The sequence below is a fragment of the Ictidomys tridecemlineatus genome, chromosome 6 (assembly GCF_052094955.1).
Source record: "Ictidomys tridecemlineatus isolate mIctTri1 chromosome 6, mIctTri1.hap1, whole genome shotgun sequence".
Taxonomy (NCBI): domain Eukaryota; kingdom Metazoa; phylum Chordata; class Mammalia; order Rodentia; family Sciuridae; genus Ictidomys; species Ictidomys tridecemlineatus.
In genome coordinates this window covers 109,447,516-109,474,363 of record NC_135482.1, presented here as the reverse complement: position 1 = coordinate 109,474,363, position 26,848 = coordinate 109,447,516, and the positions used below count along the sequence as shown (strand labels likewise).

Below are 26,848 nucleotides of genomic sequence, written 5' to 3'. Positions count from 1 at the left end.
AAGAGGGGCTTTGTCTTCTTTCTTCTCCTTTTTGACTGGAATGTATCTTATGTGGAATATATGACAATAATTCAAAGAGGAAAATAGAGAAATTTTAAAAATTCTCTTTCTCATTAAAAATATGTCTTAGGTAGCCATAGTGCTACATGCCTATAATCCCAGCAACTAGGGAAGCTGAGGCAGCAGGATAACAAGTTTAAAGTCAACCTAGACAACCTCATGTCAAAAAATTAATTTAAAAAATAATCTAAATAAATAAATATATATATTTTTAAATTGGGGATATAGCTCAGTGGTAGAGCACTTCTGGGTTCAACTCCAATACTGGAAAAAAATGTGTGTCTGTGTGTGTGTGAGAGAGTGTGTTTGTGTGTGTGTGTGTATGTATGTGTGTGTGTGTAATCTTGCTGGAAAATTTTAATTTGGGTGTCAGAGCAAAATACTACCTATTTTCTTTGTGTCCTTGTTATGGTAACTCCCACTAATCTGTAGATAATATGGATGCATCTGGCTCAACAGAGGGGAAACCAGAAAAAGAAAATGCAAAAGAGAAAAGTACCTGAATATATTTTCAAAGAAATTTCCCTATTAATAAGCACATTGACCTCAAAAGGAAACAGCTGTGATTGGTTATAATAATGTGTTTGTTGCCAAGATCTTTCTGGATTTGAATCTTTCCTATCTCATAATCACCACTTGGAAGTAAACAGAAAGTAGGATTTGGAAAGTGGTTTATCTACCCTATCACACTGTGACTCTGGTCCAGGGTCAGCGAATGTTTTCTGTAAGGGGCCAAAGAGCAAATATTTTTTAGCCTTTGTGGGTTATGTTTTTAACTGCAATTACTTAACTCTGCTATTTCAGTGTAAAAGCAGTCGCTGATAATATATAAATGAATGAGTATGGCAGTGTTCCAATAGACCTTTACTTACAAAAACCTAGTAGTCATATTTATAAAAACAACACCTGATTTGGCCACACAGGTTGTAGTCTGCTGACCTTCACCCCAGAATTTAAGAGAAAGAGTCTTTCAAATCTAATACTCACTTGAAAGGTAACTGTGGAACCCCTACTGAATGGATATTGTGTTAAGCTCTGCGGGGACATCCAGGCATCCAATGCAGCCCTGGTGAAACACAGGCCTGTACGTGAGGCTGAGGTGGAGAGTGCTTCTGACATTTGGCTCAGGTACTGAAATTGGACCTACATGGAGGCTATTCAATCTAGAGGGGAAAGGTTTCTGTTTCTCTTTACTGCTAGGGTGATTTTTTCAGTGTGAAGCCCAAGGGAGATTTTTAGGGAAACTTGTCTCTTAAAAAAGTATATGTTCAAGAACACACACTTACAGACAACTTACAGAGAAACTTAGAAAGTAGCTGTGGGATGGGGGGTGGGGCTAAAATTAAACCCTATATTTGTCTATGCAGGAGTAACGGAGTTGTAGAATGTTGAAGAAGCTGAAATAAGAGACTTTGCCTGGTACAGGGCTATGTCCCTGTCATCCCAGCTACTCGGGAGGCTAATGTGGCAGGATCACAGGAGTTTTTATTTTCATTTTGCTTGAAAAAAAAAAAGGTAAAAGAAGAGTCTAAATTTTTAATTATAATTTATTTTTTAAAGATTATTTTTTTAAATTAACATAAAAATTGTAAAAGCCAGGTATGGTGGCACTCCCTGCAATCCCAGCAACTTTAGAGACTGAGGCAGGAGGATTACAAGTTCAATGCCAGCCCCAGCAATTTATCGAGGTCCTGAGGTCCTGTCTGTGTCTGTCTGTCTCCCTCCCTCCCTCCCTCTCTCTCTCTTTGGTACTGGCGATTGGGGTGCTTTACCACTGAGTCACATTCCATGCCCCTCCACTTTTTTTTTTTTTTAACTTGAGATAGGGTTTCACTAAGTTGCTTAGGGTCTCGCTAAGTTGCTGAGTCTGGCTTTGAACTTACCATCCTTCTGCCTCAGCCTCCTGAGTTGCTGGAATTATAGGTATGTGCCACCCTCCTGGAGATACCCTGTCTCAAAATAGGAAATTAAAAGGCCTAGGGATATAAAATTAAAAAATAAAAATTGTATTTATTTATGGGGTATCATGAAATTTTCCAGTATGTGTATGCATTGTATAATGTTTTAATCAAGGTTAAGCATATCTAGTACTAGAAACATTTATCATTTTTTATGGTGAAAATATTTAAAATCCCAGCTTCATTGAAATATGTAGTATATTATCATTATTTCTAATCACCCTAATGTGTAAGATCTCTTACTTTTGAGTAGTGTGAAAAGCCCTAGGGTGAAATCAGTTGACCTGGGTTCCTTTGTCTGCTGAGTCACTATGTGTTCTTAGGCAAGTTATTTAACTCCTCTGGATTTTATATTCCCCTTTGTGAAAAGTGAAGCTGTCAAGAGGCAAATCCTAAGGTTCTTAAATCCTTTTTCTAATATGTGTTTATTTTAAATCCTGTTTCTAAGTGTGTGTTTAGATTCAACACTTCCTAGGTAACAGTGAAGTTCTCAGGTCCAGGTCTGAGCCAGGTGCAGTGGTGCACACCTGCAATTTCAGCTATTCAGAAGGTTGAGTCAGGAAGATCACAAGTTCAAGGCTAGCCTGGGCAACTTAGTGAGACCCTGCTAAATTGAGCTAGTGAAGTGCTTGCTTAGCACGCATGGGTTCTTAGTTCAATCTTCACGACTGAAAAAAATAATAATAAAAGAAAAAAAATCAGATCAAATTCTAAATTTTAATGTATCAAAGTTAAGGTCAGGCATAGTGGTGCATACCTATAATCCTAGCCACTTGGGAGGCTGAGGCAAGAAGTCTGCAAGTTCAAAGCCTGCCTCAGCAACTTAGCAATGTCCTAGGCAGCCTAGCAAGATCCTTTCTCAAAATAAAAATAATCTTAAAAGGGCTGGGGTTATGGCTCAGTGGTTGAATGCCCCTGAACATATGAATAGAGCAAGAAGAATCCAGTACCTTCAGTTTGATATTGCCAACAAAACCCTCTCTAATGGAATATTAATGTAATTAGAAAATATTTTAGGGGAAATTACCCATTACTTCTGCTAGTGAGACACACATCAAACAAGATACAGAAGTGAGAATAAAAGCAAACTTCAGAACATGCTTACAAACCCACTTATGATCATTTACAAATTAACTCAGCTATTTCTAAATTCACTGTTTGGGAATGCTGAGGCCAGGACAGAGGGCAAAAGGAAGCTTTTGAGGGCCTGAGAATGAAGCTAGCAGTGCAGGGACTGATGGGGTACCAGGTTGGCCAAGGGGATGATTAACAATTAGGTGACTAGCACTATCCAACAGAACTTTCTATAATGATAAATATTTTAGAGCACATTTCCATCTTCACTATTCAATACAGTACCCATTAGTCACGTGGAAGTGTTGAGCAAATGAAATGTTGTTGGTGTAGTCACAACACTACTGAGGATCTGAATTTTAAATTTTATTTAAATCTTTACAAATTCACATTTAAATAGTTAGCTACATTTAAATAGCTAGTAACTATCATATTGACCAGTGCAGCTATAGGCCAAAATTGATCTATTCAAAATATTGTTTAGCAGTGGCCAAATCATATTCACCACTTCTTTTCTTGCTGCTCTTAACTTTTTAGATGTTCATCAGGCCAAAGCCTGATTTGACATAAATAGGAACTCAGGGTACACAGCTCTCGTGGGAATGCCCCATGAAACCTGGGTTTGCTCTTGGTTGTGGTAAGCAAAATTTCCCTTTGTTCTTTCGAATTCAGAGTAGGGGGATTTGAACTGTGACTCACTCTCCAGTGACTGATTAGAAATAGAGCCTCCCTCTGTTGATGTGAAACACTTTTCACCTCTCATCCCTGAGATGAAGTTCAAAGTCGCTTGACACTCTTTTGGTGGCATGTGATAGGGTAATGACTGATCTCAGCAGTAGGACAAAGCAAGATCTCAGTGGTTTTCAAACGTTTTAAACCATTGAAACCCTTTTCTTAAATATAATCTTAGGCGGAAGTTAATATAAAGTAGATTAAAATGAAGCTGCTCAAATCTCTCCTGCTTGCTCACTGTCCATTTCTCAAGCCAACCCTTAAGGTACCTCTTGGTACTTGAATTCTGGACATTCTTCAGACTTGAATTCTAGACAAGTTCCTTCAATTGTGTTAGGGTTAAGGATCACGAGTAATCCAAAATTATATGGAGTTTTTCAAGTCTTGAAATGAGGTATGTAAGAGATGCATATCTCAATACATGTATAAATCATCTCATATATATATATATATATATATATACACACACACATATATATATATATACATATGAATAATGAATAATGAATGAGAAAGTTTAAAAAGCAAATTATGTTCACTTATTTCAGCAACAGATGGGATGCTTGCCCACAGGGTCTTTCTTACTGACAAAATTTTCCTCGGACAAAGGAATCTGAATATCCCTTTTGCACTATTTCCCAAAGAGCACAGGGGACTCACAGTTGGGGTGGGGGTGAGGGTGGGGGATGAACATCAGAAAGTGGCCATAGAAATGGTTCTTATGCTCTTCCAACATAAAAGGTATAAGGACAAAGAGATCAGGCACAAGTCCCTAGATTGGTTGGATAGAAAGGGAGCACAGTGGTGGAGTTCTGAGTGGAGTGGAAATAAGAGATGAAAAATTAAAAAACTCCTCCAAGATGAAGGTACCAATTCAATCCCTTCAACACACAGATGACTTTTTAGTGGTGAATATGGAATTAGAGATTTATAATCAAAGTTTCCTGGTTACCTCTTTAACCACATGGATAAGTGCATGTGAATGTGTGAGTATAATAATTCATCTGTGAGCATGTAATAACTAGTCTGGGAATAGTTCCTTACAGGTTCAGAGGACTTTGTACATAATTTCTTTTGTTCCTCACAATGACCAAGTTGCAATACACGGAAGTGGGATCTAAAACTAAAGTGACCTGCCCAAGATCACACAGCTGGTAATAGAACCAGGACTCAGTTTGAAAATTCTTTCTTCCAACTCTTATTTTTCTCCACATGATGCTACTTAACATATATCTTTAACTCACACCAAATGTGTGCACACACACACAGACACACACATACACACACACACACACAGTTATTATTGCTGCTATGCAGTAAAGCTTAATAGGTCATTGATAATAATAACTCATTATCTTCCAAAGACAATGGTCCCGCTATTTCCTAACTGTGTTGTTGCTGCTGCTGCTTTGTGTTGCTGGGAATCAAACACAGGGCCTCCTGCATGCTAGGCTAACACTGTCACTAAGCTATCTCTGCCAGCAGCCCCTATTACTGTTGTTTTAATGAACTTTATTTTGTAGAGTAGTTTTAGGTTCTCAGTAAAATTACGCCGACAGTACAGACTGCTCTCATATACCACTTTCCCATCTGCCAGGCTATCAACATCCCACACCAGAGGGATACATGTTACAACAATGAACCTGGATACTTCACTATGCCCTAAAGTCCATAGCTTACATTAGGGTTCATTCTTGGTGAACTTTTTATATTTTATATTTTTATATTTTATATTTTCTTCAGAATTCTGGGGCATGTATTGAAAAGTTACTGGTGAAGAAAGGGAAGGAGTAGAAAGGAGCAAGGAAGGAAAATGGTGGCTTGGCCAAGTTCAAGGGTATCCTGGAATAGAAAGCAACATTTGAAAAAACATCTTCTTAATTATTGGGAATATGCAAAGAGCTCCTCTTTAACATGCAGGACATAGAGGGAGAGGGAGATGTTTATGTTCCATTTATTAGACAGGAGACATGAATTAAATACACCAGCTTAGCACAAGGATTGTGCATTCTGGTATTGTATGGGATTTTTTATTTTGTTTGGGTTTTGTTTTATGATTGTTGTTTATTATTTTGTTTTGTTTTTTGTTTTGTTTTGTTTTTTGATGCTGGGGATTAAACCCAGAGCCTTGTGCACATTAAGCACAAACTCTACCAATGGGCAACACCTCATTCTGTGGGTTTTGACAAGCTATGTTTTTTTTTTTTTTTTTTTTTTTTTTTAGAATTTTAACATTTATTTATTTTTTTCTTAGTTATAGGTGGACACAACATCTTTGTTTGTATGTGGTGCTGAGGATCGAACCCGGGCCGCACGCACGCTAGGTGAGCGCGCTACCGCTTGAGCCACATCCCCAGCCCTTGACAAGCTATGTTTTTGAAAGTTATTTTGCTTCTTCTCACCCTATAAATATGGGGAACACACAATCTAGTTTATAAAGATCATTGTGATGATTAAATTAAATCAGATCATGAATGTAAAGAGAATTACCTGCCTGACAGAAAGGAAGAAGAACCCAATACATGAAGCTAATATTAATGTCATTGAGATAAGCCTGGCAGTTTTACCCTCCTGAGTCTTTCCCTTCTTTTCCCTTCTTCTCCTTTACATCAGCCCAGAGCCTCTGCCAGAAATATCATAAGAAGTTCCTTAAAGGTACTAGTCTTTGAGGACCTCCTTACTGTACTGCTGAGAGAAACTTGAATTGTAAGTGCAATTCTTGGAGGAGGTAGGATCAGGGAAGCAGAGATAAAATGCATGGATGTTCACAAGACCCTCAAGGTGGGCCACAGTGCAAAAATGGTTCAGATTTGGTCTACCAGCCAAAGGAAACGGGAAGAGAAAGTGCAGAGGGAAAATGCCAAAGCACAGGGGTGAGCTGTTGCTGCAGCTACTGTGAAGGTGAAATGTACCTTTTCAGCAGTTTGTCAAAGAAGATCTTCAACATGTGAACTATGGAATATGCAAAATGCATACTCACGGCCACATTTATATCTCCTTCGGCTTTGGACACCTTCACAGATGGTATCTGGGGAAAATCAAAAGGAGCAAAGCTTGTAGCCTTTTTCTTTGTGAACATCCTAAGTGAAAAGATTTTGTGTCAAGTGTTCTTGTTATTCCTCTGGCAACCTCTTACTCTTCTGCTTCCACCACTGTTCTTACATTTAGAGTTTGTGTGTTTTACTGATGTTACTATTTCCTATACAACTGTTAGAATCTGCTGAAAGCCTTATGAGAACAGAGATTGTGCTTCTACTTCTGACTTTTTTTTTTCCTTCCGGTGCTGAGGATTGAACCCAGCCCTGCACATGCTAGGCAAGCAGTCTACCACTGAACTACATCCCCAGCCCTGCTTCTTACTTCTGTACCTCCTCTAGCAGTAAGTCCCAGCAGATGAGTGCCTAATAATTGATCCTGGGCTTCCAAAGGTGGACCCCCTGCTGCAGAGTATAATGCTGGGTCCCCAAACCAAGCAGATGCCCAAAGAGGTTCTTATCAAAAAAACTGTTGGTGGCATAGACTTAAGCGAGTTGGTGTAGAAATGGAAGTGCAGTTTCCTGAGCATTGTCATAACAAGACACTGATTGCTGTGTGATGTTAGATGAATCATTTCCTTTGTGTTACCTTGGTTTTACTCATCTGAAAAATGGGGAGGATAATTTTATAAAAGAACATGTACATATTCACTTATTTTTCCTCATCAGAAAAGTAATATATGTTCATTATAGAAAATATAGATTATTCAGAAGGATAAGGGAGAAAATAAAATAAAAGCCAGTTTTTATAAACACTATTTATATTTTGGTTTATTTCTTTTTAATATTTTCCTGCATGTGCAAATGCATGTGCATGAGTAAAATTTGTAGGGCTTAATGAAAATATAAGTCTCCTTGTTCTAAAATTATCAAAAGAGGGCAACAGCAGAGTTGTTGGTGGTGGTTGTTAAACCAAGTATGGAGCCCATGCAACTACACAGTCTTACACACAGGAAGCTGACTTTTTATATTTTCTTCTCAAAATAATAAGATCATTTATCAAGTGCTTTCTGTGTGTTAAGTATTCTTTTCAATGTATTCTAATTTAATTTACCTAAAATAAATGTGATCCTTCCCCTGATGTCCCTCTATCTCGAAGACAAAACAAATGGAGGTCAGAGATTTTAAGAAACTTGCCCAAGTTCAGACAAGTGGCTAGTAAGTGGCAGAGACAATATTCATACCTTTGTCTTTCCTGACAGCAAGACCATGCTTTTTACTCTACAGCACATTCTCTCTCGTAATGATTCATATAAATCAGTATGAGAGACTTAATAAGATCAAGATTATATTATATATAAAATCTTTTTAAAATATATTTTTTATTTGTAGATAGGTACAACACCTTTATTTTATTTATTTTTATGTGGTACTGAGGATAAAAACCCAGTGCCTCAAACATGCTAGGTGAGCACTGTACCACTGAGCCACAACCCCAGGCCTATATATATAAAATCTTATATTGCATTCTTTTTTATTTTATATCATGAGTGTCTTTTTCTCTATATGTCAATAAATATGGAGATCCTGGTGTGGTGGTGGTCTCCTGTAACCCCAGGGACTTGAGAGGCTGAGGCAGGAGGATTACTAGTTTGAGGCCAGCCTCAGCAACTTAGTGATAACCTCTCTCAAAATAAAAAATAAAAAAGGATAGGGATGTGCCTCGGTGGTTAATCACCCCTGGGTTCAATCCCTAGTACCAAAAAACCAAAAATAAATACAGGAGAAAAATGTTGGCTATTTATGAGAAACACTGAAGACATAGATGACAACACATTGAGAATAATTTCATTGCATGATTATATTGAATACAAAGCACCAATGAGCCAAAGCAGAAGCACATGGCTAGCAGAGACTTGTCAAAAGCTAAACTGGTTTATTTAATTAATTATATTTTTATGGAACAGAAACATCTTGTTCTCCCTGCTTTGAATTCCCTGCATATTAAAGAGGAGCTCATTGCATATTCCCAATAATCAAGAAGATGTTTTTTTCTCAAATGTTGCTTTCTATTCCAGGATACCCTTGAACTTGGCCAAGCCACCATTTTCCTTTCTTGCTCCTTTCCACTCCTCTCCTTCCTTCACCAGCAATTTTTCAATACATTCTCATTCTCAGCGTTTGGCTAATTCCTCTCACAACCTAGAAAAGCCTGCAGCGTTCCAGCACTTTCAACTTTACTTTCAAATCCTGCAAATGGGAAGGATCCTTACACTTTTCTGCCTTTGATTTCTCTTCCCACATAAGGCAAACACCTGCCTACTTGAGAAATAGAGAATCCTAATGGGTTACATTTCAGTTTTGGTTCTCATTATGATTTTTTAATAATTAATAGAGTATAAATCTATTATAGGACATTTGGAAAATAGAGAAAAAAATACCACAAGTAACTTCATGATCCTAACACACCACCACACTCAGTCTATTTTAGTAAGGTTGATATTTTAAGAAAAGTTTGACTCTCCACTCACTCCTGTAATTACTACACTATTTTTGCACTTAGAACATCTTTTAAGCTAATTCTCCCTTTTCAAGATACTACTGCCAATTCATGGGAACTGGGCACCACTGACAGCTCAGCCTTGGTCTGTTCAGAGGTGACCACAAATCCAGTTTCATTTAAACAAGTAGTCAGCTTATTTTTAACAGTTCTACTGGCTGATGGGTCAAAGACAGCCTCTATGAGGAAGGCATTGGACAGCCTCATCTTTAAATAACAATTTAAATGTATTTCATCAAACACAGCCTTATACAGATCTATCCATTCAAATATCACTCGCAATTTAGGTAAGATTAGAACATGACCTCTGTTCACAGAAGAAGTTACTTAGAAATAGAAGGAATATATAAAATGCATCTAGCCAGGCACAGTGACTCATGCCTATACTCCCAGAAGCTCAGGAGGCTGAGGCAGGAGGATTGCAATTCTAAGACTGCCTAGGCATCTTAAAAAACCCTGTCTCAAAATAAAAAGAACTGGGGATATAGTTCAGTGGTAGCGCACCCCTGGGTTCAATCCCAGGAGTGCAACAACAACAACAGTAAAAAAAAGAGCTATATATTTAATAAAACTCTTTGTAGTATTGTTTAAAATTTCCTAGCTTGGATAAGAGAGAGAGAGAGAGAGAGAGAGAGAGAGAGAGAGAGAGAGAGAGAGAGAGAGAGAGAGAGAGACCAAGCACTCACGGGCACATACCTGGAAAGAGAGAGTCAATACATAGAAATATAAAATGTTAGAGATAGAAGTCATGTCCATGGTGGTTGTGAATGATGCATAGGTGGAAGATATATCAGAATCACCTGAAGATGGCCATATATGTAACAGGTGAAGCAACAGATTCAAAAGGTATAAAAAAACTACTATACATCAACAGAAAAAAAAAAACCAGCAGAGAAATGAACCAGACGTTTGAACCAATAATGAACAGAAAAAGAAACTGAATAGTCAGATATGAAAAAATTGCTTCACCTGACTAGTAATCAAGGACATGCAACCTCAACTGATAATGAGACACTATTTCACACCCAAGAGACTGACTAGAATTAAACTGTCTGACAATAATAAGCATTGGTTCATACATAGAAAAATGAGAACTCATACACATCTGACAGAAGGGTAAATCACAAGGTCCATTTTTTAGAATAATTTGAAAATATCTAGCAAGTTTGGAAATATTTGTAGTTTGAGACCTCACATCTACTTTAGAGTTCTGAATGACCTTTCTCAAACTGACATTCTTCTTCTGAACCATAGCATAGAACTAGAATAACTGTTTCTAAGGATGGCATATAACTAGTATCATTCTACTTGCACAGGAGAGAAGTTGACTTATCACATACAGTGGTTGCATTATGACATTAGTGTTTCTATTATTATACCCAATTGAGAAAGAATACCAGGGAATTTCCCAAACATATTTTATAATACCCCACTATTAGTAATGTAACTGAATGCAATGGGTTTGCCCTTGGTGAATGCGAAGCCCATAAGTACAATCAGGAAATAAATGACTGAAGGAAACTTTGTCACTTGCAGCAAGTAAGGGGAGCACTGGAGATATTTCTCAATGCAGTGGCTCCCCAAGCAAGGGACATTTATTGGGAGACTTGTGCATATTCATATAAGGAAGGCTCATTACCACATGTAGAGGTGGAAACATTCCTGGGCTCAGTTGGAGATAATGTTCTTTATACATTTCATGTTCAAAAAATGGCCAACAAGAATGCCTCTGGGTGGAGAATTTAGTATTATAATGAGCAAAGTTTATTCTAGGTCATATAGAAAGGATGGGTCAGAGTCACTCAGAGATTTTGGCTGGTTCCTTATAAGTTTCTCTGGAGGGCCTTACTTAAATAAAATAATAATAATAACTTTGAAGACTTGTAAACAGTTACTTAAAGGAAGAGCAGCTTCCCACCTATCCCTGCAGCATATTGATGGTTGTCCCTAAAAATACCTGCTTAAAGTTAACAGTAATAATAAAAAAATTGGAAGTAATTTGCTTCCAATCACAGCATATTTATAGTGCAGAATTAAGTAATTGAACCAGATCTGTATGATTCAACATAGATAAATGCTGAGAGTGAAATGTTAATTAAAAATTTTAAAACATTGCAGGGTGTACACTTGTAATCTTAACTACTTGGGAGGCTCAAGCAGGAGAATCACAAGTTTCAAGGCCAACCTGGGTAACATAGCAAGATCCTGTCTTAAAACAAAAAAAAATTTTTTTAAAGGGTTGAGGAATGTAGAGTGTTTGCCTAGTAAGTGCAAGTCCACGGGTTCAATCCCCAGTACCACACACACACATACACACACACAAAAGTAAAACATTATAAAAAGTATGATGACGCCAGGCACGGTGGCGCAGCTTGGGAGGCTGAGGTAGAAGGATCACGAGTTCAAAGCCAGCTTCCCCAAAAGTGAGGTGCTAAGCAACTTAGTGAGACCCTTCCTCTAAATAAAGTATGAAATAGGGCTGGGGTGTGATGTGGTTCAGTGATTGAGTGCCCCTGAGTTCAATCCGTGGTAACCCCCGCTCCAAAAAAAAAAAAAAAAGTTTGATGACATTCACAAGTATTTTATAAAATACATAAATGAACACTATATTGTATATGTAGTATAGCATATTTATAGTAAAAATATATAATAGGATCTAAATATGCATCACATTCATGACAGTGTCAGCCTCTGCGGCAAGGGATATAGTTTGAGGCTATGGGATTCTGATAATTATTGTTCTGACGTAAAACTCTTAGGGAACTTCTTCATCCTTATGTCCTTTAAAATGAGGCAAAACCTGATAACTTACTTTGGTCAACAAAATATGAGTGGAAGTGTTACTTCCAGGCAAGAGATTTGAGAACCATATGTACTGTGTTCTTTTTTCTTTTGCTCTAGCTATCATCAGTGTTTCCTATTCAGTAATGACAGTCTTCATCAGCTGGGTCCTGAAGTAAGGGCAATGTATAAATGAGTCCCAAATGACCCACAGTTAACATGAGGCATGATTCAGAAATAGATAAAAATCGAAAAGGCCTAGCATGGTGACTCATGTTTGTAATCCCAGCTACGGGAAAGGCTGAGGCAGGAGGATCGAAAGTTGGAGGTCAACCTGGGCAATTTAGTGAGACCTTGTCTCACAATGAAATAAAAAGGGATGGGGGTGTTACTCAGTGGTGAAACACTTACCTAGCATGCAGGAGGCCCTTGTTCAATCCCTAGTACTTCAAATTAAAAAAAAATCTGATTCTAACTTTATAATATGCATGTTTTTCTTTCAAGCTGTCTCAAACCTTTTCAGAAAGCAAAAATGCTTGTAATCCCAGCGGCTCAGGGGGATCACAAGTTCAAAGCCAGCCTTACCAACTTATTGAGGTGTTAAGCAATTCAGTGAGACCCTGTTTCTAAACAAAACACAAACAAAGGGCTGGGGATGTGCTCAGTGGTTAAGTGCCCCTGAGTTCAATCCCTGGTTCCAAAAAAAACCAAGCAAAAATGAACAAAGCATGAGTCCTCTTTTGATCACACTGTCTCTTTTTCAGGTTCTTTCCATTAACTGTGCTTAACTCCTCTTCTAACAAGGAAGCCTCAACTGCAGGAGAAAACTTCTTGTCAATCCAAAACATGGCCACTTTGCTAAGTAAAAGTCTGATGTAATCAAGGTGAGTCTATAACCTGGGATTAGTTCTGATCTCCCACTGTGGTATAATAAAGGAGTTCTCTCTGTGGTTATGTATTTTAGGATATACTTCATATTTCTAAATCAGATGCTTCAATACTTATCATTTTCTTTTGTTCCCCCAAGGTGTTTTATATTAAACATTCAAACGAAGGCCAGGTACAGTGGTACATGCCTATAATCCCAGCAGCTCAGAGGCTGAGGCAAGAGGATCACAAATTCAAGATCAGGTTCAGCAACTTAGTGAGGCTTTAAGCAACTTAGCAAGACCCTGTCTCCAAATAAAAATTTAAAAGGGCTAGGGATTGTGGCTCAGTGGTAAAGCACCCCTGAGTTCAACCCCCAGTACCAAAAAAAAAAAAAATCAATCAAACAAACAAAAACACCCAAATAAGAAACAGAGTCAAGATAATTCCAAGGATTCATAAGACACCTCATCTGTAAACTAAAACAAAGGAGAACTGGACATGTTGCTCATGATAGATTCCTTGCCTAACATACTCAGGGCTTTGGTTTGATCCACAGCTCTGTAAAAAGAACAAACCGCATAAAGAAATCACTTCAGAATTGAAAAATAGACTGTGTCAAGAGATGAGATTCTTTGATTCCATTTGTCAGAACCACTTTAGAAGTGTCATTGTCTTTCAGTCTTTATGATTAAGTCTGTATGATTTGTCTTTCTTTCTGGATAAGGTGGTATACATACATTTCTTCTTTCAATCAATATTTATTATTTAAAATTTGAAGTGATTTCTCATGTTATTTCAAGTTCTCAAAAAAAATTTTTTTGAATTTTTTGTAGTTGTAGATGGACAGAATGCCTTTATTTTATTTGTTTATTTTTATGTGGTGCTAAGGATCAAACCCAATGCCTCACACATACAAGGCAAGTGCCCTTCCACTGAGCTACAGCCCCAGCCCAAAGTTCTCAAAAATTTTTGAAAAGGAAAAATTTCAAATTAACCAAAGAAGTTAAGAACCAAAACAAGAGTTGAAATATTATATATCAGCAAACAGGTAGGTGATCAAAGATAAGCTATGAGGCTGGGGTTGTAGCTCAGTGGTAGAGGGCTTGCCTAGCACTTTTGAGGCACTGGATTCAATCCTCAGCACCACATAAAAATAAGTGAATAAATGAAGTTATTGTAACCATATATAATAAGATAAAATAAAAAGATAAGCTATGGAGGATATTAATTCTCCAGGCATGTGGCAATAAGCAGTACAAGACTTAAATCTTAATTTTTAGGTTAGGACTAAGTGATCTAGGGGTAGCATTATTTCAGATATTTTTTGGTTTGGTTTTAGCAAGAAAGAACAGTTTGCTTTTATAACAGAAGGGAGTTGGAGGGGTAGAATTCATGCCAATATAATCAGTGAAGGTCCTGCTTCCCAAACTAGTGTTCTGAGGATCTTAAGAATTCCTATCTTTAGTCTTCACACATAATTTGACTCAGTAAATGTCTGTCATGAGCCTGTCATGATTAAGCGGATTTGCATTGCTTAGAATTAATCTAGAATTGTTTGCTGTGAATTTATTATGTTTACTGCAGTGCATTAAGGGGTTGTCATTTTCTTGATTAAGAACCTATAGAATGAAATTGTATTGAGTGATTTGAGTGAATAAAACATTGACAAAGGCAACCCCCCCCAAAAAAAAACCCCAAAAAACAAACAAACAACAACAACAACAACAACAACAACAAAACAGAATTCCTAAGTAGAGCTGGGCATGACGGCACATGCCTAAAATCCTAGTGACCTTGGGAGGTTGAGACCGGAAGATTGCAAGTTCAAGGCCCACCTAAGCAACTTAGTGAGACTCTGTCTTAAAATAAAAAATAAAATAAAATAAAAAGGGCTGGGGATGTGGCTCAGTGGTTAAGCACCCCTAGGTTTTGTTTCCAGTACCCACCCCTTCCCCCCCAAAAAGAATTCCTAAGTAGGTATACTTAATGGTCAGATTTTGAAAATGATATATGCTTTCTCTCTCTGTTGAAGAATCATAATTCATATCATTTTTATTAAAGATTGACAAGTCTTGCAGAAATCTGTTTTAACTTTTTAAAATTCAGTGTCCACAGATTTATTTGTGCATAGAACACTTTTTTGCTTACTTCCATGAACACCTTCCAGGTCAATATGGGAATGTTCTAAGGCAGTATCTTGGCCTGTGAACCAGGTGTCATGCAGAGTGTCCTTGGTTCCCCAACAGAAAAATGAGGACATTACATTTGTTCATTCACACCTAATTGAGACATTATAGAATGTCCACGAGGGTTCTGAACACCTTGGAAACTATATAGTAACAAACTGCCATTATCTCAGCTGCCTAAGCACAATGGGGTGATAAGTCACATTATTAGGTACTATAAACTTGGAACTAGAGGATGCACCACAGCCAGATCTCTATGCTGAAGGGATTTGTACTCGTTTCATATACTTCAGTAAACAAACCCATTTCATGCTGGTGTCTGTTTCAAACAGACTGAGAAGGGAAAAAAGGAAATAAAGAGGAATAGACAAAGTGGAGCAGAGGGTATATTATTGCCAGTAATTGTTAACATCACCTGAGGACCTACTGTATGCTGGGGCTTGTGCTAAGCAGTGGAAATTCACCACGTTTAAATTGATTCCATTTTTAAAAAATTAAAAAAGCTACATGTGGTGCTTATGCCTGCAGTTGCAAGTACTTAGGAGACTGAGGAAGATCCTTGAGTCCAACGGTTTGAGGCCAGACTGGGCAACATAGACAGACCCTGTCTCTTAAAAAAAAAATTAAATAAGTAAATACATACATTTATCCCATCTAACCCTCAATCTGATTCTAAGGAATACACACTTATGGCAAAATTGTAGTGTGTTTATTTTGTGTTTCTGGATCAAACCCTTATACATGCTAGGCAAGTGTTCTATCACTGAGCTTCAGAATGGAGTCCAGAGAAAGTGGCTCATCCAAAGACATATAAGTGTTATGAGGAAGAGCTAAGACCTGAAACCAGGTCTGTCTGGCCCTAAAACCCACACACATATTAATGTTTTGGGTTTTTTAAAAATTTTTTTAGAGAGAGAGAGAGAATTTTTTTAATATTTATTTTTTAGTTTTCAGCGGACACAACATCTTTGTTGGTATGTGGTGCTGAGGATCGAACCCGGGCCGCACGCATGCCAGGCGAGCGTGCTACCGCTTGAGCCACATCCCCAGCCCTTAATGTTTCATAAGATGATATAAAGTGGGGCTGGAGTTGTGGCTCAGTGGTAGAGCACTAGCCTAACACATGAGAGGCACTGGGTTTGATCCCCAGCACCACATAAAACTAAATAAACAAAATAAAGGTGTTATGTCCAACTACAACTAAAAATATTTTTTAAAAGATGTTATAAAGTTGTAAATTTTTTATTTTAATAGTTTTGCATTTTAATATATATTAGAAAAAATACAATATGTATAGCAAACCCATAGGGGTCTCATGAATGTCATAGGTGAAGATAAAAGAAAGTCCATTTTTTAAGTTAAGAAAATATTTTTACAGGTTTATGTGAAAATGTCAAAAATCATGACGGTGGGGTGCTAGTGACAAAAGCTGGACCAATAACCTTTCTGCTTCCCTTCTCTAACTAAAGGCCAGTTAGAGTCACATTAACAAAGCTTTGAGCTTGTTTCTGTCTCCAACCAAATAAGCCTCCTCTCAGTTCTTCTGAAGGAAGTAACTGAGAGGAAATGAAGTTAGTGAAGGCTGAAGACTGGGGATGGTTGCTGTGTTTGCCTGGATGGGGGATGCGACTGAGAAAAATAACCATGACTGTGAGATCTGATCACAGAAGATCAGACTGATAAGCATGGCCTCCTAAGAGAAGAAACAAAGTCCTGAGTCCTTGGCAACCCTGGTTCATCTTTCAGCTCCATGGAGAAGATGAGGGCCTTAGTCAAGACTTCTTGGTTGTAAAAGAAACACATTCAACTGGTTCAAGTGTGATGCGGGGAGAAGGGGTCTGGTGGATTTACTGGGTTTGGTATAGACCACATAAAGAGATGGGGTGTGAATCTGGACCCAAGATTACTGCCTCTCATCTCTGCTTTTCTGAAGTTCTGCTTCATTCTCTCAGCTTCATCAACAGGACCATGGAGGCACTTGCTTTATATCACTTCACCATTTTAGCCCCTACAGGACAAGTAGTGGAGCTGCCAGTCATATTGGGTTAGCTAGAGTCAGGAGTTCACTGCTGTCAGGTGACAATAGCCAAGGTTAGCACAGCACCCTATCAGCAATTGACAGGCCCATCTGAATTTAGAATCTTCATACTCATGGACTCCTAGGACTTCTATTAGGCAAGAGTAGGGTCACATTTCCTGATATTATGATCAGTATGGTCCTTAGCTTTCCTGTTCTTTCAGTTCAGTAAGTTGTATTTTAATATCTGACATTTCATATGTAAATCTTTGGATTTCCTGCATCAATGTCTATGCTTCTTCCATTGCACAAACTCTGGCCTCCTTGAAGCTTAAGCATTATGGACACATACTGAATGATGAAACAGCAATCATTTGGGATATAAAGAAAAAGAGTTCAGCTACTCAGGAGGCTGAGGAAGGAGGACAAGTTTGAGATGAGTCTGAGCAACACGGTGAAGAGCTCTATTTCAAAAACATTTTTTTTAAGGATCCAAGCAATCAGTAATGGTTATAAATACATTACTCAAAACTGTGTGGAGAATACTTAAGAGATGGTGATGATGATGGTGGTGATGGTGGTGGTGGTGGTGGTGATGGAGATAAAAGAAATTAGAAGGTTCTAATCTTGGCTCTGTCCCTTGACTAGCTTAGAGATCTCAAATGCATCACATAAAAACAAGATGACTCTCTAAGCCAAAAATTTCTATAACTCTATGCCTGGAGGAGAAAGAGGATCTTGGAATAAATGAGGTAATTGGAGCCAGATGGGGATCAGCAAGATCTGGTTTCTTAGAGATGAATCTTTAAGAGAGATTTGAAATGTTTGAGGATTCGGTAGAAAGAAAAAGACCAGGTTTGGGGCAATAGGAAGAGCCTAATCACATAGGGAAGGAAATGGCCATCAGTTTGTCTAACTGAGTAGAATCTAAGTTGAAGTATAGATAAAGAAAAAATTAAGAAGGGTTGGAGTAAGAGGAAGTTCAGGGAAGGCTAGTAAGGTATCTTGAAATCTGTGTTAGGGATATTTCCCAATTTCAAATAGGGTAAAAAAAATTTAACCATTTAAATTCCTTTGGTTTAATCATTAAAATTCCAAGAGTATAAGCTTCTCTTTCTCTTTGTAAATGTTGATTAATCTATTGGTCATAGCCAGTGCTTAGGAGAAAGGAGTAGAGATTGAAACAGAGCCCATTACACATTGGCAGCACAGCAAGTCTACACAATGACTCTAGCAGAGTCTAAATAGAAGATAGGCTTACTGCATACAGCCAAAGATGAACTACAGTCCTTACAGAGAAACTGTATCAGTCAGTTTTCCATTACTACAATAAAATGCCTGAGGCTGGTTAACTCTATAAAGAAAAGAGGTTTATTTTGTTCACAGTTCAGTACATTCAAATGCATGCACTACAAATGGCAGTAGTGCAGAATAAAAGATCACTTTACAAGACCAAAAACCAGAGAAACATAATCACTGTCAAGGGTATGCCCCTAGTTTTCTTAAGGCCCCAATTCTTAAAGTTCCTATCACTTCAACCCTACCACAGTGAGGACCTAACACTTGAACCTCTGGGAACACATACAAACCATATCCAAATCATAGCATGAACCAAAAACAGGCAATTTTGAAGGGAAAAAATCCTTTCAATATGGAAAATTCCAATCTTTGACTACAAACTGCTAGGCTCTATTTTTGTTTTAGTTACTGCTTGGCTCAAGATAAAGGGTTGTCAAATTGAGACCTATATTCTCCCTCAGCTAAACCAGGAGAAACTGGAGGCATGGTTGGCAGTAGCCTGGTATTTACCCATTTTTCAAATAAAGTCTTTGAAACCCCTAGCAAGCCAGCTGAAAGGGATCCTTAGGGTAATTGTGGTGGCACACACCTGTGATCCCAGTGACCTGGAAGCTGAGGCAAGAGGATTACAAGTTTCAGGTCAGCCCCAGCAACTCAGCAAAACCATGTCTCAAAAAATAAGAAGAAAGAGGAGAGGAGGGGGAGGAAGAGGAAGGGGGAGGAAGAAGAGGAAGAGGAGAAGAAGAGGGAAGGGCTAGGGATGTAGCTCAGTGGTAATGTGCCTCCTGGATTCAATACCCAGTCCAGAGAGAGAGAGAGAGAGAGAGAGAGAGAGAGAGACAGACAGACAGACAGACAGACAGACAGACAGACTCTCCCTAAGTTGCTGAAGGCTTTGCTAAGTTGCTAAGGCTGGCCTTGAACTTGTGATCCTGCTGCCTCTTTCTCCCAGGTCACTGCGATTACAGGCATGCACCATCAGTCTGACGGAAGTGGAATTCTTCTATCAAGCCCAGCTCTGTCCACATCAAAAGATAATAAATCAGGCTTCCTGCAGGCCATTAACAAGAGGGAATAGGTAATTGGAATGGCTTTGAGTTCCTGTTCTTAACCTTGAGCACAAGGCAGAATCTCCTGGATGGCTTTTAAAAACACAGATTATCTATTGAAGGCATCAACAAATTTCTAGAGGCATATGAGTTGCCCATATTGAATCAGGATGATATACACAATTTAAACAGATCAATTTCAAGCAAGGAAATAGAGGATGCCATCAGAAACCTACCAACCAAGTAAAGCCCAGGACCAGATGGATACACATCTGAGTTCCACAAGACCTTTAAAGAAGAACTAATACCAATACTCTTCAATTTATTTCAGGAAATAGAAAAAGAGGGAACACTTCCAAACTCATTCTGTGAGGCCAATATCACCCTGATTCCAAAACCAGGCAAAGACACATCGAAGAAAGAAAACTTCAGACGAATATCAATAATAAACATAGATGTAAAAATTCTTAATAAAATTCTGGCAAATCAAATACAAAAAAAATATTTAAAAGATAGTGTACCACGAACAAGGGGGTTCATCCCAGGGATGAAAGGCTGGTTCAACATATGGAAATCAGTAAATACAATTAATCACATCAATAGACTTAAAGATAAGAATCGTGATCATCTCAATTGATGCAGAAAAAGCATTCGACAAAATACAGCACTCATCCATGTTCAAAACGCTAGAAAAACTAGGGATAACAGGAACCTATCTTAACATAAAAGCTATCTATGCTAAGCCCCAGGCCAACATCATTCAAAATGAAGAAAAACTGAAAGCATTTCCTCTAAAACCTGGAACAAGACAGGGATGACCTCTTTCACCACTTTTATTTAACATAGCCAGAGCAATCAGACAGATGAAAGAAATTAAAGAGATACAGATAGGAAAAGAAGAACTCAAATTAGCACTATTTGTTCACAATATGATTCTATACCTAGAAGACCCAAAAACTTCTACCAAAAAACTTTTAGAACCGAATTTAAGCAAAGTAGCAGGATACAAAATCAACACCCATAAATCAAAGACATTTCTGTATATCAGTGACAAATCTCTAAAGGGGAAATGAGGAAAACTATCCCATTTATAATGGCCTAAAAAAATAAAATACTTGGGAATCAACCTAATGAAAGAAATGAAAAACCACCACAACAAAAACTACAGAATGCAAAGAAAGAAATTAAAGAAGACCTTAGAAGTTGGAAAGATCTACCAAAAGCAATATAAAATTTAAAGCAATTTTAATCAAAATCCCAATGACATTCCTCATACAAATAGAAAAAGCAGTCATGAAATTCATCTGGAAAAATAAGAGACCCAGAATAGCTAAAGCAATCCTTAGCAAAAAGATTGAAGCAGGTAGCATCACTATACCAGACCCTAAGCTATACTACAGAGCAATAGTAACAAAAACAGGATGGTATTGACACCAAAATAGACTGGTAGACCAATGGTACAGAATAGAGGACACAGAGATTAACCCACATAATTACAGTTATCTTATATTAGACAAAGGCACTAAAAACATACATTGGAGAAAAGATAGCCTCTTCAACAAATGATGTTGGAAAAACTGGAAATCCAAATGAAACAAAATGAAATTAAACCCCTATCTCTCATGATGCACAAAACTCAACTTAAAATGGATCAAAGACCTAGGAATTAAACCAGAGACATTGCACTCATTATAAGAAAAAGTAGGCCTTAATCTCCATCATGTTGTATTAGGCCCCAACTTCCTTAATAAAACTCCTATAGCACAAGAATTCAAATCAAGAATCAATAAATGGGATGGATTCAAACTAAAAAGTTTTTTCTCGGCAAAAGAAACAATCAGTGAGGTGAATAGAGAACCTACATTTTGGAAGCAAATTTTTACCACTCACACATCAGATAGAGCACTAATCTCTAGGGTATATAAAGAACTCAAAAAACTAAACACCAAAAAAAACCAAAAAAAACAAAACCAACAACAACAAAAAACCAAATAGCCTAGCCAATAAATGGGGCAAGGAACTGAGCTGACACCTCTCAGAAAATGATATACAATCAGTCAACAAATATATGAAAAAAATGTTCAACATCTCTAACAATTAGAGAAACACAAATCAAAACTACTCTAAGATTTCACCTCACTCCAGTCAGAATGGCAGCTATTATGAACACAGACAACAATAAGTGTTGACTAGGATGAGGGGAAAAAGACACACTCCTACATTGCTGGTGACTACAAATTGGTGCAGCTAATATGGAACGCAGTATGGAGATTCCTCAGAAAATTGGAAATGGAACCACCATTTGACCCAGGTATCCTACTCCTTGGTCTATACCCAAAGGACTTAAAAAGAGCATACTATAGGGACACAGCCATATCAATGTTTATAGCAGCATAATTCACAATAGCTAAACTGTGGAACCAAACTAGATGCCCTTCAATAGATGAATGGATGAAAAAAATGTGGTATATATACACACACAATGGAATATTACTCAGCAATAGAAGAGAATAAAATCATGGCATTTGCAGGTAAATGGATGGAGTTGGAGAATATAATGCTAAGTGAAGTTAGCCAATTCCAAAAAACCAAATGCTAATGTTTCCTCTGATATAAGGAGGCTGATTCATAGTGGGGTTGGGAGAGGGAACATAGGAGGATTAGACAAACTCTAGAGAGGGCAAAGGGGTGGGAGGAGAAAGGAGGGGTTATTGGGGTAAAAAAGAGGGTGGAATGAGATGGCTATCATTACCTAAGTACATGTATAAAGACACAAATGGTGTGAATATACTTTGTATACAACCAGAGATATGAAAAATCGTGCTCTATATGTGTCATATGAATTGTAATGCATTCTGCTGTCATATATAACAAAATAGAATTTAAAAAATTTTAAAAGTTAAAAAAAAAAAACAAACCACCGATTATCAGACCCCCTCACCTAGAGTTTCTGATTCTGTACGTCTGGAGTGGGTCCAGGGAATTGACATTTATAAAAAGGTGATTCTAATGCGTGGGTCCGACAGGACCAGCGCTTGAGAACAACTGGCTTAGAGCTAATTCATTTCCCAGCACATGTTCTAATGACAGTGGATTAGGGAATGTGGCAGTGTCATCTCTGTATGTGAAGGCTTAATACATCCCCAAGTACCCTTAGAATATAATTTTCTATTCTTTGAGAGCTGATGGTATCATGTTTTCTTGATCTCTGGTCCCACTGCAAGATTGCACCCACAAAATATTCACATTATCTAATGTGTTTACAGATGATCCTCATTATTCTCAGATTCTGTATTTGTGAATTTGCCTACTCCTTAAAATTTAATTGTGATCCCAAAATCAATTCTCACAGTGCTTTTGCAGTCATTCGAGGACATACACACAAAGTAAAAAAAATTGACTCACCATAAACACAGCAATGCACATTCCTAGATGAGGTCAGACAGAGCTCTTATACCATAAAAAATGTCCTTCCAATGTACAGGATATTTAGTACTATGTTCTTTGCTATTTTGGTGATTTTTCTTGGTGATTATACTATTTTTTGTTTTAGTTCTTTTTTGGGGATGGGGTGGGGGGGAGTTCTGTACATTTAATCCAGAAGTACTTTACCACTGAGCTATAACTCCAGCCCTTTTTGTTTTTTATTTTGAGACAAATTGCTTAGGGCAACTAAATTGCTGAGGCTTAGCCTCATTATATTACTGAGGCTGACCTTGAACTTGCCATCCTCCTGTCTCAGCCTCCAGAGTTTCTGGGATTACAGGTATGCACTACTACACTAGGTTTGTTGTAGTTTCTTTGTTCTTTGTTTTTCTTACTGCTGGTGATTGAAATCAGGACCTCATGCATGCTAAGCATCTGTACCATTGAGCTACATCCTGGCCCTTTTACACTATTGAAAATGGCCCCACGGGCTGAGGGATGTGGGTCTGTGGTAGAGCACTTGCCTAGCATGCACATGGTCCTGGATTCAATCCCTGGCTCTGGGGGAAAAAAAAGTGGGTCCTCTCCTTTGTGGTTCTGAAGAGCCGTCTAGTATTTCTAAGTACAAGATTGTGATGTGCCTAACAGAGAAAAAAGATGTGTTAAATAAGCTTCATTTAGGCATGATTTATAGTGCTGTTGTTCACAAATTCAATGTTAAAGAATCAACAGTTCATCATTAATAATATATATTTAAACAGAAATACACATAATTGGTTGAGGAAGATATTATGACCTGAGGCTCCCAATGTTTCAGTGTTCACAGTAACCTCATAGAAGAAGGTAAGCACTGTACGGTGTGGGCATCATATATTATAGGGAATCTGAGAGTTTGAAGTGCAGAAAAGAAGCACAAAAATCAAAACATGAAAAAAAAGGAGAATATCTTGAAAATTGACTCAAAGACTTAGCAAATAGATTAATCATCTATAAACTATATGCAAAACTTAGTTATTTCATATGCCAAAATATAGAAAATTGTTGGTGATAGCAATTATTTTAACAGTTCAGCCTTCTCTTACTACCCCAGCAGATAATATTTTGTTTTTAAAAAGTGCATCCAATGCTCCCATCTTCAGCAACACTGTCTGTCCACAACTATCAGATACCGCAGTCTGTCTGGGCACAAATAACCGAGCCTCCACAAAGCCTTGTAGGTTCAAACAACAACTCTTTATTCCTGAACTCTCACTGGCACTCTACACACACTTCCCGGGAACACACCCTTCACCGTCTCTGCACTGAGCATTCTCAACGGGCGCATTCTCAACAGGAACTCCAAAGTAGGGAGCAACTGAGGCAGCAGGATCCGTCCTAATCCCAGCAGGATCCTCCCTAATCCTGGAGCTGTCCTATTCCCCCGCCCCCAGGATCCGCCCTAATCCTGGAGTCGCCCTAATCCCGGAGCAGGGTCACCTTTCAACCATTCCCTCTAGCAAAATGCCAGGTGTCATTCCGACTGAACTGTGGCTCTCAACAATCAGACCCTCTTTGCCAATAATGCCCATTTCTCATACTCATTGTTTAGGCCTAGTGGAGGAAGGGCCAGGGCCTCCCAGCTGCTGTTTAGCTCACTCTTGTTGTAACCAGAGAACAATGGATCCTTCTAATGGAAGGATGAGAATAATACTCCCATTGTTGGTATAGCAGCTAAAAATGGGGCTCTGAACTTGGGAAACAGTTCTTCCTCTTTTCTTCTGGTTCTGTGCTTTTTCAGAAACATAGCCACCTTTCAAAGATGTTCTATTATGCTGGGAAGCCAGGAGAGGAATCCCACATCCAATACAACCCAGAACCACACACACACACACACTAAGAAGGCAAACAAGTGGCCTTGACGTTTATTGACTAAAGACAACTCCATCCTCAACAGATTTGGATGGAGAATCCTACAGTTCTCAGTGTAAGCAAAGGCAAACGTGTTAGGGGAGAAGTCCTGCTCACATGGGTCGGAGAGTGGCAGGACTTTCAGTCAGTCAGAACTAAAGATCATTGTCAGTTAAGTGGAATGACACAGTCTAATTTTTCTTCATTTTTATGTTATTGAAAACATGTGATTTTTGTGTACATCGTCAGGGTCTGCAATCTGTATTTTTGACAGTTCTATTACACTTCTGCCAGCTATTCTTTTTTCCCCTTGGGACACTTGATGGCACATTGTGAAAGAGAATGGGAGTGTGTATTTAGTATATATATATACTCAATAGTATGCTTATGGGTTTGGACACTCACCTTTTCTCTTGCAGAACATTCTCTTTGTTGTCAGCCACCACTTGATGGAATAATGTGCTTGTGCACATCTTTGGTATATCGATCTTGTCTCATCTTGATCTGCTTTGTGGCAACGTTTATGTTCTATTAATAGAGGTACTATGTTTGCATTTGAAACGTGCGCTATAATGACCATTCCTGGCAGTTGGTCACTAGGGGGTTGGGGCTTAAATAGTGGGCAGGAGGAAAGTGATATATAATGGGATAACGGAATGGGAACCTGAAGCAATTTTGCTTCAAGTAAGATCCTTTAAATATTGACAATATTCAAAGAACCAACTTCTCAGTCATGTTCTCAACTTATTTTGTTTATTGCCCTTTGATTTTAATGTTGATTAGACAGTTTTTTCTCTGTGATTTGTATTATTTTCTCAGTGATTCTCATTTTTCATCCTCTAGTGCTTCCTTGCTCATTTGCATTGTTCAGTATACACATAGGTATCTGAACCCTTCAACTTCCTTTGGGTTTCCTGCAGCTTCCACAAATCCTAAAAACCTTGTTTGCGTTCAGAGTCTTCATGAAACTCTATATATTTTTCAACAGGGTACATGCTATGTGCATGACACTATTCTAAACAATTTATATTAAGTCATTTAATTTTTATAAGAGTCCTATGAGGAAGATTCTATTATGGAGTCATTAAAAAAAAAAAAAAGCACAAGAAGGTGAAGTAACTTGACCAAGGCCACCCAGTAAGGAAGTAGCAGAACTAAGGAGACAAATCCAGCAGTCTAGCTCTAGAATCTGTGCTCCTAGCAACCACCCCTAGGTCCTCTTATGCATAGTGAATGACAAAACTTGTACTAGCCCTGCCACATCTCCCCTAATGCCTGTGGCCCTGATCTTCTGTCCTTCCAAAGCTTTCCCTTAGCAGATTTTCACAAAAACTGCTGCAGAGGATATGGTGTTATGACACCAAAACCCGGCTTCAAGGATGGACTTGTGGCCCCAACCTCACTGGTGGAAATGTAACTGAACACTTCAGGGATTGTCTTAGCTATAAATGGCCCCCTAACACAAGGTCAGGCCCTTCCCAAGGCAGCCCATATCCAATTACCAATAAAGGCAGGAGGTATAATGACTCTGTTGTTGCAGCCAAACAGTGGAATAACTTGAGCCATTTTTCATTCCAGAGCTCTCCATGGGGTTGGCAAAGGCTGTCTTCAGGGCTGCAAGCTCCTCCCTCTACTCAAACTGCTTCCTGGCTCTTCTTCTTCAGTTGTTGGTCCTCAGGAAGTCCTTAATAAACATTCCATACACAAGTTTGTCTCAGAGTTCCTTTCTTTGAGAGCCCAACCTGAGACTACTACATAGGCCTAGGATGCCCCCAAAAGTACAATCTTTATAGGCTAGAATGAAGAGAAAGAGGTGTTACAGAAAAGTAGGCAGGGAGAGGTTGTGAAAAAAGAAAACAAAGGAATTGAAAAGGAAAAGAAAACTGAAAAAAAGAAAAACTATTCATAATACCAGACTTATCATCTTATATCACTTTTTTTTAAGAGAGAGAGAGAGAGATAATTTTTTAAATA

General features: G+C 38.2%; 1 long non-coding RNA gene across 1 annotated transcript; it reads left to right on the top strand.

The window, feature by feature from the left end:
• The first annotated feature begins 1,049 nt into the window (after window positions 1-1,049).
• On the top strand, window positions 1,050-26,569 carry LOC144378400 (uncharacterized). The gene is made up of 4 exons (XR_013440053.1): window positions 1,050-1,188; window positions 6,079-6,148; window positions 12,905-13,024; window positions 26,453-26,569. It is a non-coding gene; the product is annotated as an uncharacterized LOC144378400 (long non-coding RNA).
• Window positions 26,570-26,848: the final 279 nt, after the last annotated feature.